We start from the raw sequence: 7002 nt of genomic DNA on the forward strand, positions 1-7002 counted from the left end.
ATAGTGTCTAGTAAGCCGGCTATCAGTAATTTGTCAATCTACACACTTCCTGGAGTTTGCACTGTCTATTAGACGTCATTAGTAAATGTGAGGGGTTTTTCAGTGTTTGTAAATAATAGCAAATAATGGTAAATAAAAAAAGAACTCATTCATATCATATATAGAAATCCCACATTGTTTTTATGATGGGTAAATATGCAGCTTCTTTTCCTCACGCACGGAGATGAGAAATCGACAGAAAAATTCTGCAAAATAGTAAACCGAAACCCACTGGACATTAAAACTCATTAAATTTACATTAAAAAAAGACAACGCGATCTTCTGACCCTGAACGAATGGCGAGCGCGCTCTGTCGCGGTACCCCGTGACTGCTACAGGAGAGTTTATCCATATAAAAGAACACCTGACCTGCAAACAGCTATGTCTGTTACTTAGTAGAACGTTGTTTTCTGGGCTACAACACGTAAGCAGAACTGTACAAACGCTGCATAATCAGATTCTTTAAGCAAAGTGTATCTGGACACTTCACTATAACTCCTTCCTATAAATTAGGTATGATGGAAGTCTCTGCTTTTGATCGGGTCATAGATAAGAATTGATACTTTGTCATGAGAATTGTTATGGATGTGCAAATCACAAATATATCCACAGTGCTACACAAGTTCTAAATACATAATAATAATAATAATAATAATAATAATAATAATGTTGTTTATTATTATTATTATTATTATTATTATTTAGCAGAAAACGGTCCTGGAGTGACACCTAGTGGCTAAAAGTATCCACAACTAATGCCCATCTGTAGTCATTGAAATAATATCTTTCTAAGCCCCTACTGTTTGGAATAATTAAAGCAACATACCAATAGAAAAGCATAGAAATATAATTTTATCACATCCCTCATATTCATCTATGCAGTGTTTTCTCTCTATGATTTAACCATGTGCATCATTTGTCCTGATTCTTTTTGATGTTACAATCGAAGCCGGTCATACTTATCTTCTATTGTCATCGGATTAGAATTACTGATTTCTGATCATGGAAAACTGTATCTGGGCTTATATTTAAAGGGGTTGTGTAGTCTACAATGACTATTCTGCAGTCCCTGTGATCGCATACTTTACCGCCATTTCCAGGGCAAACTATGACGAATCCTCACATAGACTGCAGACTTTTCAATTTTAAACCAGACAACCCTTTTATTGCTTGGTTCATAGTTTCATAATTAATAAAAGAAGCTTGAAAGAAGAAAATCTGGAAGCCCCCCCGCAGTCTGACGTCGCCACCTGTACCTGGGATCTCCGTTCTTACATGGACTCGTGGCTTTTTTTTGTTTCCTATGTTTCATATAGCTAAGCCATTTTATCTGTGTTGAGATTGATTTAGTGTAGCTTTTCGCATATATATTTATTATGAGTTATGTATAAACTTACCTGCGATTGTTGGCCTTTTACCCTATAATATCTGTTAGCACCATTTTTCAATTTAAATATTCTTGAGAAACTATTACCCTCATCCATTAAACCTGATGAAGTTTCCTGTCCAGGATCAAAACAACATTTGCTGTTTAACATTATCAATCTTTGTTTAATAATATAAATAATCTGAATTTAACATCCGAGTTTATAATTCTGTAAAGCGTACGTACATATGTGATTAAGGGGTTAAATAGAAGTGGATACCGTAGGTATGGCATTGAGTGTGCTCTTCTATTACTGATTCTAGGGAAGCTGGATGGGAGCCATATCCATATGGCAGCCCCACTCTCATTACCCAAATTTTCCAAAAACAAACTGCTAAATAGAAGTTTTAAATGCCAACTTTTCAGTAGAAGCTTGTGTGTACATGAGGAGTAACACTATTTCTTTCCATTATATGATTGTATCCAGCTTTTTCACCATTTTATCCCTTCTGCAGACTCTCTCTAAATTTGCAGTTGACTCTGAGCTGGTGAGAGAAGACTGCTACCATATCTCTTGCACAGAGCACTGAACACAGACAGATTCAAACGCTTAATTCCTTAGCACACAGAAGCAATAGCATGTAGAAAATTATACAACAGTATTGAGCAGTGTAGATGCGAATCCAGCTCTGGGGTGAGGTAAAAGACTTGTTAGAAAGCTCACCAGGATCTTCATGTGTCGCCCTCTGTTTTTTTTCTCGCTATGCTTCTCATTCATTCTCCCACAACCCCTTTATATAGAGTATAATAGCAGGTGCAAGTCGGTATCTCTTATTTGTAACAACATGGAGTTGAACAGTTTTTTTCCAGAGTGGAGGTGAGTTCAGGAAACAAGGGAGAGGGAAAGAAGTATCTCAGAAGTGGAGACAGAAGCAGAATTCTCTGATAAGATATACAATAAAGTTTCTTATATTCTCCTGTAGTATTGATTTATGCAAAGTTGATTTAAATAAACCTATACAAAAAACACAAAGTACCCAAGATTAATAAAATGTAAAGCTTTATTAAACATATTAATAAAAATGATTAAAATGCACATGAGCTGGAGGTAATGTTCACTTTATTCAGATTTTTCTCTGTTTATTAATATCAGCGGCATTGGACTTTATCTGGCGTTCATGCATTGTCATTACAGATCAGCACCATGTCAGTGTCATAGTGATTTAGCACATGCGTTTACTTTGACCTACTTTTTCTCTTTTATACATTGTTATTCTAGATTAACATTGTTGATCTTGCACTGATATTTATTTTGGTCTCTATTTATTAGCTTATTACTTTATTTTATCTATTATGTGATCTTTGCACTTACCTCCTACCATATTTTTGTGCTGTGGTACCACCTGCTCGTCTCCCACTTTATATTAATTTTTTATTAAAGGGAACCTCACAGGTGATGCGTGTTGCCCAAATCGTGGGGATCACGTATCAGGCACTGACTGTACGATGACAGCCAAGTATGTTTGACTTTGAAATGCTGCAACTTTTAATAACTGCCTTGACCAAACCGCGCTGTAGACTAGGCGGCTTCTCGTTGCCCATTGACAGTGACTAACAAGCCAGGTCCCTGTCCCTAGTCTGTTAAACTTGTTCCTGTATCCTGTGTCCCGCTAATTCAGTATAGTTAGTCCTTGTTCCAGTGATTGCTTCCGCGAAACCTCAGGGGTACCTGAACTGTTTCCTGAGACCAGTGTGTCTAACCTGTCCATGTGGCTGTCTCATCTGGTAGCCGGAGACTGCACAGTCGGAACCTGTCCCTGTGGCCATCCCATCTGCTATCCAGGGACTGCACAGTCTGGACCTGTCCTTGTAGCCATCCTGCCTGCTAGCCGGAGACCGCACAATCTGAACCCGTCCAAAGTGGTCATCCTGTCTACACAGTCTGATCCTGCCCTAGAGGCTGTCCTGTCCTGTCTAGGAGTCTGAAAAAAACGACTTAGACCCTTGGCGTCAGCTGCTACTGCTGGACGTAGCCCTGGAGAGCTACCTGGCAACTACCTGCCGCCATGTCTGACCTCACCACTAGAGGCTCTGGTGAACACCAAGGTAGATACTTAGTTACGCCCCTCCAGGGCAGGTCCTTTTCGTGGTGCAGTGGGTCCACAAGGGGGTACGCTGGACGTGACCACATACAGGGTATCTCTACAGGCTCTGAGTATTTACACCGTTTATTGCCATCTATGCACATGGCTACCTCGAGTTATGGTGTGCACATTATCATTGTTTGTTTCCCTCTGAAGGCTATATACTCTAATGACTTTACTATATCATGTTTTCCGATATGTCCCACCTTCAGATGAAAACCGACATAATTAGTATAGCATTATGCTAATAGATTGATTTACTCCTTATTGTGCATGACCATTGGCTTTCATATACCCTACATCATTATATTTAATTCAAGCTTTTTGCACTATGCACTTTATCTCTGCATTGATCTTGTTTATATCTTTTTTCAGATGGTTGTATGATTACCTTAGGATGTGTTATACTCTGTACTGCCCTAGTTAAGACATCAATTTAAAAATTGTTTTTCATGTCCAGTGTTTGCTTTTTGCCATCACTTGTGTGGTTTGCTTGCATTTCCAATTTTTAAATTGTTCTAAAGATCATTTATATCAATAAAATCATTATATATTGAGAGTATTGGTGTTGGAGGATTTTGTTAGTTCTTACATTTTTTCGAGTTACGTGCTGCACAAGTCTGACCTCACCACTAGAGGCTCTGGTGAACACCAAGGTAGCTGCTTAGTTACACCCCTCCAGGGCAGGTCCTTTTCGTGGTGCAGTGGGTCCACAAACCACGTGCGCTACCTGCATGCATAATACATTGTATGATTTTTAAATAATTAAATTGCATTTTATTGCATGAAATAAGTATTTGATCACCTACCAACCAGCAAGAATTCTGGTTCTCACAAACTTGCTAGTTTTTCTTTAAGAAGTCCTAGTCTGCAATCATTGCCTGTATTATTTGCACCTGTTTGAACTTGTTAACTGTATAAAAGACACCTGATCGCACGCTCAATCAATCAGACTCAAACCTCTCCACCATGGCCAAGAGCAAAGAGCTGTCTAAGGACACCAGGGACAAAATTGTAGACCTGCACAAGACTGGGATAGGTTACAGGACAATAGGCAAACAGCTTGGAGAGAAGGCAAGAACTGTTGGTGCAATTAATAAAAAATGGAAGAAACACAAGAGGACTGTTAAACGTTCTCGGTCTAGGGTTCCATGTGAGATCTCACCTCATGTGGTAAGGATGATTCTGAGAAAGGTTAGGAATGAGACCAGAACTACATGGGAGGACCTGGTCAATGACTTGAAGAGAGCTGGGACCACGGACTCAAACATTTTACCGTTAGTAACAAACTATGCCATCCTGGATTAAAATCCTGCAGGGCATGCAAGGCCCCCCTGCTCACGCCAGCACATGTCCAGGCCCATTTGAAGTTCACCAGTGATGATCTGGATGATCCAGAGGAGGCATGAGAGAAGGTCATGTGACCATATGAGACCAAAATAGAACTTTTTGGTATCTACTCTCACTGTGTTTGGAGGAAGAAGGATGAGTACAACCCCAAAAACACTGTCCCAACTGTGAAGCTTAGTGGGGAAACATTATGCTTTGGTGGTGCTTTTCTGCAAAGGGGACAGGATCACTGCACCGTATTGAAGTACTGATACATGATGGATGGGGTCATGTATCATAAGATTTTGGCCAACAACCTCCTTCCCTCACTAAAGGCCCCTTCACATTAAGCGACGCTGCAGCGATACCAACAACGATCCGGATCGCTGCAGCGTCGCTGGAGAGCTGTCACACAGACCGCTCTCCAGCGACCAACGATCCCGAAGTCCCCGGGTAACCAGGGTAAACATCGGGTTACTAAGCGCAGGGCCGCGCTTAGTAACCCGATGTTTACCCTGGTTACCAGCGTAAAAGTAAATAAAAACAACCACTACATACTTACCTACCGCTGTCTGTCCCCGGCGCTCTGCTTCTCTGCACTCCTCCTGTACTGGCTGTGAGCACAGCGGCCGGAAAGCAGAGCGGTGACGTCACCACTGTGCTTTCCGGCTGACCGACGCTCACAGCCAGTGCAGGAGGAGTGCAGAGCACAGCGCCGGGGACAGACAGCGGTAGGTATGTAATGTTTGTTTTTTTTTACTTTTACGCTGGTAACCAGGGTAAACATCGGGTTACTAAGCGCGGCCCTGCGCTTAGTTACCCGATGTTTACCCTGGTTACCAGTGAAGACATCGCTGGATCGGTGTCACACACGCCGATCCAGCGATGTCCACGGGAGATCCAGCGACGAAATAAAGTTCTGGACTTTGTTCAGCGACCAACGATCTCCCAGCAGGGGCCTGATCGTTGGTCGCTGTCACACATAACGATTTCCTTAACGATATCGTTGCTACGTCACAAAAAGCAACGATATCGTTATGTGTGAAGGTACCTTAAGAACATTGAAGTGGGTTGTGGCTGAATCATCCAGCATGACAATGACCCGAAACTCACAGCCAGGGCAGCTAAGGAGTGGCTCCACTAAGCATTTCAGAGTCATAGAGTGGCCTAGCTCCAGACCTGAACCCAATAGAAAATCTTTGTAGGGAGCTGAAACTCAATGTTGCTCAACAACAGCTCCGAAACCTGAACGATCTGGAGAAGGTCTGTATGGAGGAGTGGGCCAAAATCCCTGCTGCAGTGTGTGCAAACTTGGTCAAGAACTACAGGAAACGTCAGACCTTTCTAATTGCAAACACAAAGGTTTCTGTACCAAATATTCTCTTTTGCTATTGGATCAAATAATTATTTAGTGCAATAAAATGCAGATTATGTCAAAATCATTCAATGTGATATTCTCTCTTTTTTTTTTTAATAGATTCTGTTTCTCACAGGTGAAGTGTACCTACAATGAAAATTACAGACCTCTCCACTCTTGCAGGTTCGAAAACTTGCAAAATCACCAGTGTATCAAATACTTATTTTCCCCACTGTATAAACCCCAGTGCTGATTATAGTCACTCTTGAGTTAATAATTTTTTATATGTCTAGCATATGTGCCGTGACTTGTTGCTTCATTTTTCTCTGAAGTTGGTTGAAAGTATAGTTCCCATTTAATAACTACTTTTTAATGCAAAATGCATATTACATAGTTATTAGGGAAGCAGTTGTATCATTGACTTCACTGTGGATGGTATATTCATACAAAGATCTAATCCGAAACGTGATATCTTATAACTAAATAGAAGAAAAGTTATGCTAACAATAAACAGATCTGACGTCTCAACAATTCATCTGAGAAAAGTAACAGATGGAATTTACTGACCCAAAGACTAGGTAACGCTTCTCTATGGCGCTGATGGCCCCAGTGGGAGGAAACATGGAGGCTCTAATATATCGTGTACTGCCTATTACTCCTGGGAGACATACTCACTCAGGGTTCAGTTGCTAGGACCATAGTACAAGTCTACAAACAGACTAGAAAGGAATGTACAGAACAGACAGAAGTCAATACTCCACAGAACA

This window comes from Ranitomeya imitator, chromosome 6, assembly GCF_032444005.1.
Source record: "Ranitomeya imitator isolate aRanImi1 chromosome 6, aRanImi1.pri, whole genome shotgun sequence".
Classification (NCBI taxonomy): domain Eukaryota; kingdom Metazoa; phylum Chordata; class Amphibia; order Anura; family Dendrobatidae; genus Ranitomeya; species Ranitomeya imitator.